An 11,637-nucleotide genomic window follows, 5' to 3' on the forward strand; every position below is an offset into this window, starting at 1 on the left:
GTTGTTGCTATTTGTAAACTCAGGTTCTCTTTATCTAATATTCTGTTTTGGTTGAATAACTGATAACATTGAGTATCAAAAATATTTAAAAATAGAGAAAGTCAGAAAGTGGCAAATACTTGTTCACGGCACTGTATATCATGTGCATATCACAAATAAACAAACTTGAACTTAGAAGGGGAGGGGGAGGGCAGCCAGAAAGAGAGGGGAAAATATGGTCAGCTTTGTGGTTAGATTGTAAGTGAACAAAACATAGAAAATACATAAGCCCTTAAATGATGTGTCCTCAAATGTTATGTAATCTAAAAATCTCACATTAGCTGGTAGAACTGACGAAATTAAATGAATCATAAAGATCTTCTAACTTATTCCATTATACATTGATGGGCTCATGTCTCTTTATATTTATATAGCCTAGGGGCTATGTTGCCTTGTTCGTGTCAGCATACAGTAACTTTAAAAAGCAACTTCCCCTATAAAAGCAACTTCTCAAGCCATGTGGCATCCATATGAATAAAAACTGACTACAAAGTGTAAAAATAATAATTTTTGTCATAAAGTCAGTCTCGTCCAAAACAGAGTTTTGTGAGACTTGTGGTCATAACTGCTGTCACGTCCTGACCTTAGTTCCTTTTTTATGTCAATGAGAAAACTAAAAGGTGTGCAAGATGAAATATTGTCTCATTTACATTGTGTAATTTATTGATGGTCCCTAACTAGCTCCAAAAATAGGCTATCCAAAGTCTAAGTCAGATTGCCCACCAGTCGTCTGAAGCTAATTTCTGTTATTTTTCCCCAGTCTGATTTAGTGCCCGGTCTTGTCCAATCTGTTTTATTTTTTATGTACTTTTTTTGTATTTGACCCCCTTTTCTCAATCTTGTCTCATTTCTACAACTCCTTAATGGGCTCGGGAGAGGCGAAGGTGGAGTTATGCGTCCCCCGAAACATGACCCGCCTAACCGCGCCAGCTTAACCCGGAAGTCAGCCGCACCAATGTGTCAGAGGTAACACCGTTCAAATTGTAACCGGGGTCAGCCTGCAGGCACCCAGCCCACCACAAGGAGTCGCTAGAGCGCAATGAACCAAGTATAGCCCCACGTAAAGTAAAGTAAAGCCCCACCATCTGTAGTAACGCCTCTAGCGTACATGTTCCTGAGAGTCTTATCTTTCAGTGATGGTGTCATAATATTTTTTAGCTTAAACGGTTCGAAAGAAAGAGACACATTTGTAGGAAGAAAAGAGAATCCGCTCTGTTTATTACAACTGGCGTAACCCCGGTTCTATGAACCAAGCGCAATTATTATTACACTTTGTTTTTGTTTCTCTCACGAACCCATTTTCAATTCAAGAGACCCTACATGTGGTCACGATCCTTAGTTTGGGAAACATTGAATAAATAACATGTTGCACCTCTACCTTGCTACCTTTCAGATGGGCCAAGGAGGAGGACAGATGAGAACAGCAGGCCAGTGGAGAACTTAGTACCGCAGCAGCCAGGGGCAAATGGTAGGGAAGAGGATGATTTAGATGATCCAGGCATGCTAGTTATACAAGTGAATTTTGCTCTTCACTCACGTAGTAGCCTGGCCTACTCCTGACCAAAAGCCTGTGATTTGTCTGATCATTAATCAATTTGATTTTGTTTCACTGAATCTCTGTCTGTATATTTGGTTAATTGATCTCTGGCTGGATAAGTGGAAGTGCTAGCTCATTTATTTGTTCACTAATCAGAAACATTTAGCATGTAATAATGTACCCTAAATCAAGTGTAACCTATTATTTAGGATATGATGGAGAGAGAGAGACACCAGACAAGACATAGGCAGCAACAGAAGAATAGGATATGATGGAGAGAGACATACCAGACAAAACACAGAGACCGCAACAGAAGAATAGGATATGATGGAGAGAGACACTGGAAGAACAGAACAGGCCATAACAGAAGAAGATAGACAGTAACAGACAAGGAGACAGTAACAAACAAGAACCTGAGACTGTAACAGACAAGACACAGACAGCAACAGACAAGACAGAGAAAGTGATGTAGAAGAGGGCAGATGGAAAGAGAACAGAGGTGGGTTGAACACACAGTCGACTGTATCACTTCAAGCTGCTCTATAGATTATAATTTGTTTTATTAATTTGCACAAATTATAAGAGGTGAAATACAGACAGTGAAAAAGTAAAACATGTTTTACAAAGAATATGCAGGTGAGGTGAAAAGTCCTGTAAAATTACTATTAAAACAATTGACAGCAACATAGAATACTAAGAGTCAGCAACAGATGACACAGAGAAAGCGATGGAGAGGCAGAGGATGGGTGAGCAATGTTCCCTCTAAGCTGCAGGCATGCGGGTGCTCAGCCCCCCTTGGACAGCCGCACAGAAGAAAAATGATCAATCAACTTTCTAGAGTTTTCCCCTTTAGTTAACACTATCAACGTTTTGCTCTGTGGGAATTGTGATTGAATCAAAGTAATTTTAGTCAAAATACCGAAACAAAACTAATTGTGCAAGAGATTATTTTGTAGGCAGTGCACATTGGAGTTGGATTCTATTTCATTGACAGGCACAACCCAGGCCCATACTTTACACTAGTGGTTCAAAAACCTTTTATAGTCCTATACCCCTTCAAACATTCAACCTCCAGCTGCAAACCTCCTCTAGTACCAGGGTCAGCGTACTTTCAAATGTTGTTTTTCGCCATTATTGTAAGCATGCCACACACACACACTATACGATACATTTATAAACATAAGAATGAGTTTTTGTCACAACCCGGCTCATGGGAAGTGATAAAGAGCTCTTATAGGACCAGGGCACAAATAATAATATCATAATAATCAATAATTTTGCTCTTTATTTAACCATGTTACATATAAAACCTTATTTGTTAATAGAAAATTGTGAATAACTCACCACAGGTTAATGAGAAGGGTGCGCCCGAAAGGATGCTCATAACTCTGCAATGTTGGATTGTATTGGAGAGAGTCTCAGTCTTAAATCATTTTCCACACACAGTCTGTGCCTGTATTTAGTTTTCGTGCTAGAAAGAGCAGAGAATCCACTCTCACATAAGAGCGTGGTTGCAAAGGGCATCAGTGTCTTAACAGCGCGATTCAAATTCAATTTTCACAGAAACGCTTGTTGCAATTTCGATGAGGCTCTCTTGTTCAGATATCGGTAAGTGGACTGGAGGCAGGGCATGACAGGGATAACTAGCCCAGTTGTTAATGCCATCCGTTTCGGGAAAGTACCTGTGTAATTGCTCACCCAATTCACTCAGGTGCTTTGCTATATCACATTTGACATTGTCCGTAAGATTGAGTTCAAATCCTGCTATGATGATGGAAAGACCTGTGTGTTGTCTTTGTTAATAATGCAGGCAGAGAAGAGCTCCAAGTTCTTAATAATAGCCTCAATTTTGTCTCACGCATTGAATATAGTTGCGAAGAGTCCCTGTAATCCTAGATTCAGATCATTCAGGCAAGAAAAAGCATCACCCTGATAGGCCAGTCGTGTGAGAAACTCGTCATCATGCAAGCGGTCAGACAAGTGAAAATGATCGTCAGTTAAGAAAACCTTAAGCTCGTCTCTCAATTTTTGTCCCCCCTTGATAACCAGCGCACTTCTGTATGTTGTAAAAGCGTTACATGGTCGCTGCCCATATCATTGCATAGTGCAGAAAATACACAAGAGTTCAAGGGGCCTTACCTAAACCTCTCTGGGATATGTGGGACGGTAGCGTTCCACCTCGCCAACAGCCAGTGAAATTGCAGGGTAACAAATTCAAAACAGTAATTGCAGTAATTGTTTCAAAACATCTCCTGCCATGTCACCAATACGTTGTGAAACAGTGTTGTTTGATGAAGTAATTGTCTGTATAGTTTTTTGGGCCTTTTCCCACAGAATTGTCCCAGCCATATCCGCAGCAGCAGGAAGAATTAAGTCCTCCACAATAGTATGGGGCTTGCCTGTCCTAGCCACTCGGTAGCTCACCATGTAAGATGCTTCTAGACCCTTCTTATTAATGGTATCTGTTGGTTTTGTACATGTCTTACTCCTCGGAAGTCATCTTAATTCTCACTCAAAAAACTCCTGTGGCTTATTTTTCAAATTGGCATGTTTTGTTTCTAAATGTCTGTGCAAGAGTGAAGGTTTCATCGAGTTGTGACTGAGGAAAGGCATTACTCCCAATATAAGTGAACCCCAAATCAATGTAGTTCTCATCATATTGCGCAGTTTCGATTGTACAACGTCCCTGTCTGTTGTTCGGTGCTTTCCCGGGTAAGGGGGCAGTAGCTCTTTGGCTGCATCAGATTCACAACTGTCAGTGTCCATGCTAGCTGGGCTAACAACAAATGTAGAATTACTGATGCTAGCATTGGATGTGCTTGTGGAAGGAGAACAACTTGTGTCGTCGACAGGTGCAGGTGTAGTACTGCTGGTATTAGCTGTATTACCAGTAGAGCTGGTATGTGTCTCTATGGACGCAAGCCTTACTTTTTTTAACCATTTATCCATTTTCGAGCAAATGGAATGAGCAGCAGCTACGTTTAGCTACACATGGTCCGTTAGAGAGTAACGGTTAATGTGATTGGATGTTATTTGACTAGGCTACCTGTATTTGACATTGTGTTTTTATTTTGCTGAACACCAGATGGTTTATTTTTATTTTTGGCAGTGAAATGAGACTACTCAGGCAAGAAAATAACCTCACCCAAATGTATAGCCCCGTTGGAAAATATAAATTGACTGTTTGAAAATGTGAAGATTATTATAATTGTTTTTAATATATATATATTTTACATATATTTTTTTAATGTGAATCCCATTTTTATTTGGCATACCCCCAACGGCATTGTGTATACCCAGTTTGGGAATACCTGCTCTACACAGACCGGTGCACTATAACCAAACAGAGTTGCAGTAGACCTATATGCAAATAGCCATTGCCAAATTTGGATCTGTGACATTCACTTTGAACTGGACTTTGTTTACAGGATGAGGGGTTGTTGGCTTGTTTTAAGATCAGAGCGAGAGCTGCATGAAGCCACCTGTGCACATTTGTTCATATTCTTTGCTAGTTACTGAGTTGTTAGCCCAGTTATAACTAATTTCTCATCAACAATGGAGGAGTGATTGCTTCCTACAAGAGCAAAAAATGTGTGCATTTCTAGCCATCTTTAAAAAGCGAGTCAGGTAAAGAGCTTTATTTTATTTCTTGAAGTGGCAGTGTTGTATTTTGAGATGGTCGGCTTGCGTCCATAGAGGTTAGCATAATCTTGAGTAAAGTGGTTTCTTGCATCAAACAACAACATTTTCAGTCACCTCCTTGTCTGAAGGACAAGTGTATAGACAGGTTTATGTCAAATCCTGCATATTTATTTCAAAAGACTCATGGAATGTAGACATACATTGAACACCACACATTGGCTGCTACTGTAGGCTGCTACTACGGTCAACAGCTCTGCACCCCCCACAGCAACTTGCCCAATTCTCCCCATTTCTCCTTCACCCAAATAGCTGATGTTCTGAAAGAGCTGCAAAATCTGGACCCCTACAAGTCACCTGGGCTAGACAATCTGGACCCTTTCATTCTAAAATTATCCGCCGCAATTGTTGCAACCCCTATTACTAGCCTGTTCAACCTCTCTTTCCCTAAAGATCCCTAAAGATTGGAAAGCTTTCGTGGTCATCACCCTCTTCAAAGGGGGAGACACTCTAGACCCAAACTGTTACAGACCTATATCTATCCTACCCTGCCTTTCTAAAGTCTTCGAAAGCCAAGCTAACAAACAGATCACCGACCATTTTGAATCCCACCGTACCTTCTCCACTATGCAATCTGGTTTCCGAGCTGGTCATGGGTGCACCTCAGCCATGCTCAAGATCCTAAACGATATCATAACCGCCATTGATAAAAGACAATACTGTGCAGCCGTCTTCATCAACCTCAGTTCAATTCTCAGGCCGACTCTTTTCTCTGTATACATCAATGATGTCGCTCTTGCTGCTGGTGATTCTCTCATCCACCTCTACGCAGACAACATCATTCTGTATACTTCTGGCCCTTCTTTGGACGCTGTGTTAACAAACCTCCAGACGATGCCATACGACACTCCTTCCGTGGTCTCCAACTGCTCTTAAATGCAAGTAAAGCTAAATGCATGCTCTTCAACCGATCTCTGCCCACATCCGTCCGCCCGTCTATCATCACTACTCTTGACGGTTCTGACTTAGAATATGTGGACAACAACAAATACCTAGGTGTCTGGTTAGACAGTAAACTCTCCTACAAGACTCACATTAAGCATCTCCAATCCAAATTAAATCTAGGATCGGCTTCCTATTTTGCAACAAAGCATCCTTCGCTCATACTGGAAAACATACCCTCGTAAAACCAACTATCCTACCGATCCTTCACTTCGATGTAATTTACAAATTAGCCTCCAACACTCTACTTAGCAAATTGGATGTAGTCTATCACAGGGCCATTTGTCACCAAAGCCCCATATGCAGTGGGGCAAAAAAGTATTTAGTCAGCCACCAATTGTGCAAGTTCTCCCACTTAAAAAGATGAGAGAGGCCAGTAATTTTCATCATAGGTACACTTCAACTATGACAGGCAAAATGAGGGAAAAAAATCCAGAAAATCTCATTGTAGGATTTTTAATGAATTTATTTGCAAATTATGGTGGAAAATAAGTATTTGGTCACCTACAAACAAGCAAGATTTCTGGCTCTCACAGACCTGTAACTTCTTCTTTAAGAGGCTCCTCTGTCCTCCACTCGTTACCTGTATTAATGGCACCTGTTTGAACTTATTATCAGTATAAAAGACACCTGTCCACAACCTTAAACAGTCACACTCCAAACTCCACTATGGCCAAGACCAAAGAGCTGTCAAAGGAAACCAGAAACAAAATTGTAGACCTGCACCTGGCTGAGAAGACTGAATCTGCAATAGGTAAGCAGGTTGGTTTGAAGAAATCAACTGTGGGAGCAATTATTAGGAAATGGAAGACATACAAGACCACTGATAATCTCCCTCGATCTGGGGCTCCACACAAGATCTCACCCCGTGGGGTCAAAATGATCACAAGAACGGTGAGCAAAAATCCTAGAACCACAAGGCGGGACCTAGTGAATGACCTGCAGAGAGCTGGGACCAAAGTAACAAAGCCTACCATCAGTAACACACTACGCCACCAGGGACTCAAATCCTGCAGTGCCAGATGTGTCCCCCTGCTTAAGCCAGTACATGTCCAGGCCCGTCTGAAGTTTGCTAGAGAGCATTTGGATGATCCAGAAAAAGATTGAGAGAATGTCATATGGTCAGATGAAATCAAAATATAACTTTTTGGTAAAAACTTGTTGAAGTGTACCTATGATGAAAATTACAGGCTCCAATCCAAATGACGACGAACAAAACAATAAACACTACAAAAACAAACCGTGAAGCTCAAAGGCTATATGCCCTAAACAAAGTCAACTTCTCACAAAGACAGGTGGGAAAAGGGCTACCTAAGTATGGTTCTCAATCAGAGACAACGATAGACAGCTGTCCCTGATTGAGAACCCTACCCGGCCAAAACATAGAAATACAAATACATAATAGAACATAGAATAACCACCCCAAATCAGACCCTGACCAAACCAAATAGAGACATAAAAAGGATATCTAAGGTCAGGGCGTGACAGCCACTGTTAAAAGTGTAACTTCAAGTGAGTACAGACCCCGTGTTCACGGTAAACGCGTGCCAGACGTTGCACAGAATTAATGTGTGTGTGTGTGTGTGTATGTGTGTGTGTGTATGTGAGAGAGAGACAGACAGAGACAGAGAGAGCGCAAGAGAGAGAGAGAGAGAGAGAGATATAGAGAGGGTGTTTGGATACTGTGGCATTCTTTAATCAGTTTGGCTCATTGGACAGGTCAGAGTCTATGTTTGAAGTTGTTGAGTGTTTTTTTTGGCAATGCTCTGTTCCAGAGTAGAGAGTGTTTCAGAGTAGAGAAACCCACAGTGGCAACTGTAATTAAGTGCTGGCAGTGTCTGCTGTGGCAGGTGGGAAGTTACCTGAAAAAATATCTCTCAATGTTCTACTCAAAGTGTACCAAATTCATGCATTTAGCTGTTGAAATTCCTTCTTTTTTTTTGCAGGGGAGAATGCCCCCGGACCCCCTAATGGCTTTAGGCACCCAATGAGGGGAAGTGGGGGAGACCCCTACTGCCCCACATTTTTTTAACAACCCTGGTTTAAGATGAGCCAGAGTCACCTGGGCTGGATGAGAAAGAAAAACTTTGATTTGCATGTGCTGTCAAACTCAGCAGGGGTACAAAGGGAGCTCCAACTGCCATGCAAATGGATTCAAATGAGGGATGATAAAGTGTGGGTCAAAGGGTGAGGTTACAGAAAGTATGTTTATGTCTGCCATGACATATGAGTCAGAGATTCATCCACATGAAAATATTCTGAACCAGAGAGTACTAGTTGATATGAGAACCTGGATCTCCTCTTAGTTAGAAAGAAAGACAAGAAAACAAGTATGTGTGTGTGTGTGTGTGTGTGTGTGTGTGTGTGTGTGTGTGTGTGTGTGTGTGTGTGTGTGTGTGTGTGTGTGTGTGTGTATGTGTGTGTGTGTGTGTGTGTGTGTGTGTGTGTGTGTGTGTGTGTGTGTGTGTGTGTGTGTGTGTGTGTGTGTGTGTGTGTGTGTGTGTGTGTGTGTGCGTGTGTGCACGTGTGTGTCAACATGTGTAATAGTGATTATTCTCTCCCGAATAAAATGTGAATTGCAGTTTACCCTAGCAGCAGCCGCACAGCTATGGGAATGATAAACTATGACATCACAATAGTAGAGGCAGTCATGGTGGGGACAATGGAGCTCTGTGAGGCAGAGAAGCGGGGGCGTGGCCTAGCTGGACAGAGGCTCCTCACACTGGAAGGACCACAGCAGCTGTCTGAACCGCTGTGTGTCTCACTGCCTTCGCCCCATTCCCTCTCTCTGTTTGCCACAAACTCTGGAACGCAGGGATGGAGGTGGAGTAGGAAGAGAGACCGAGAGAAAGAGATGGCTTGCACAGACTCAAAGACAATGGCCCAATGGACAGAGAGCCCCTCTCTCTATAGAGACACATGCAGGCACATGTTGACACACACACACACACACACACAGACACAGTACATAATATATTCATCCTTTCTTCAACACCCCCACTACCCTCACACACTGTACCCACTGTTTGCTTCCTTCCCTTCCTTGCCATATGAACCTCCTTTCCTTTTTTACCATATAAACCTCTGGAGCTGATCAGTGTTTACTCTACCCTCCATATGAACCTCCTTTCCTTTTTTACCATATAATCTGGAGCTGATCAGTGTTTACTCTACATATGGAGTGCTATACTCTTCAAACACCCATAAAGGTTTACTGGCCATAACAGAGAGGAGGGGATACACTCACTACTAATCTGAATTTCACAAACACATTGAGAAGAAGGGATATCTGTTCTGGTGTGAGGGATGGTAAACTTATGGCCATGAAGATTCATGACATGGTACAACCACCTGTGTAGAAAAATGAGTTTGACCAGCATTTAAAGCAACTCAATAAGTGATTGTGCAAACAGTGGATGTGCATCATTAAATGTGTATGAGTTGAGATCTGAATCAACACAAAGCCCACCTGCCTTCTGTTCATGTTTAATGAGAAAAAACGGGACAAAAGCACACAGTACAATCATAGAAATAGAATGAATAGAACGGGCTTGGAAGGTCTAACCCTGACTGATAAACTCATGGGTACACAGCAATGGCTGCCTGGTATTGTGGTGCAATAATTTCCATGGTACACACAAAGGTGCTAACTAAAACCTAAACGGGTTCTTCGGCTTTCCCATAGGAGAACCCTTTGAAGAACCCTTTTTGGTTACAGATAAAAACCCTTTTGGGTTCCATGTAAAACCCTTTCCACAGAAGGTCCTATATGGAACCCAAAAGGATTTGACTTGGAACCAAAAAGGGTTCTGGAGGTTATCCTATGGGGACAGCCAAATAACTCTTTTTTCTAAGTGTGGATTTTGGTTGACTCAGCAAATCACAGCACAGATTGAAACCCACTGGGCACAGACATCAGTACAACGTCTAGTTTTGATTTACATTTGGTTGAGTTGTCAACTAATGGTGAAATCAACAAAAAATGTCACCATGTCATTGGATTTAGGTTAAAAGTTGCGTGAAAAAAAGACAAAATTCCCTTACGTTGATACATTTTTTCAAATCCAATCAGTTTTCCACATTGATTCAACGTCATCACATTGATTTTTTGTTGTTGTTGAAATGACGTGGAAACAATTCAACCAGTTTTTACACTCAAAATGGCTGCCAGTCTATCCATTATGCCATCATTGAATTGAATGGAAATCCCCTTCCTATTCATTCTATTTCTATGGTACAATCCACCCAGGCTTAGGGCAAAGACTAGAGTATGAACATAGGCTAAAACTGCTTCTCCAATAGAAATCCCTGTAGGTGATGTCATGGTGACGTTGGCTAGCTAAGTTCATACGTAGAAACACATTATCGGTTCTAACGGTCGTCTCTCGTGCTGAACTGCGCATGTGCAGGCCGTCAAATCAAAGGCACTCCTATATAAAGTTGTTTTTGAGGATAATCAAAACATGTCAGTTTGGCACTTTCACGAGGTTGAAGTAATAACAGGTTCAACTATTTCAGGAAATGGCTTGAATCTAGGTTGTGCCTTTAGATTTAGAGAACTAATAAATAATTTTTTACTTCTCTCATTGACTTCTCAAACCCCAAACCCAGGCCTGGTCTGTTTGGTCTGTTTCGCAAGCATTCCCGGAAGTGTCGTGCCTCTAGGTTTGCACCTCTAGGTTTAGAAACTCTGTGCTTATGGCCTCCAATATCTATTCAGGCTCTCATTCACCTACAACATCAAATGGTTTTGTGATGAAAAGCCATCTAATTCAATGAATAGGATTCAATGACTCCATCTGTTTTTAAAGCTTACATGATGGTCGTTAGCATTCTGCATTTTCTTATAGAACACAGGACTACCCAGATAGCAGATTTACAAGCTTTACATGATGGTGGTTAGGTAATAGAGGCCATAAGGCTAGATTTGAGTTTCTCTACCCTCCTGGTCTCCAGGTAGGCTACCAGTTGCCTCATATACAAGTAGATACAGTAGATCTACTGCCAATGCTGTATTTTAAATAGTTAGTATTTTGCAGTATCTCATGTTATGGTAAAAATCTAAATACTACTTCACCAGCTGCATTATGGGAGTTAGGCCCTGACATGTCCCTGGATCCATAGGATGAGAACCATGACCTTGCACAGTCATATGACATATCCCACAGGGAGCAATTGGCCGTGGGAGTGGGATTCTCCTGATTAAATAAATATCCGTTAAACATGGTTGAGATATGGATAGATATCAATGCATGGTGTACAAAAAAACAGAAATAAAACATGTTTGTAGTGCTTGTTTCTTTGAACCAGATTCTATTCCGTTGCGCTTTTTTTCATATACGGGCATTGACCGCCACCTAGTGGTCATAAGCATACATCAAAATCTGACACGTTTTTCTACAGTTTAAAATAGTGCAACA

Source organism: Oncorhynchus kisutch, linkage group LG1, assembly GCF_002021735.2.
Source record: "Oncorhynchus kisutch isolate 150728-3 linkage group LG1, Okis_V2, whole genome shotgun sequence".
Taxonomy (NCBI): domain Eukaryota; kingdom Metazoa; phylum Chordata; class Actinopteri; order Salmoniformes; family Salmonidae; genus Oncorhynchus; species Oncorhynchus kisutch.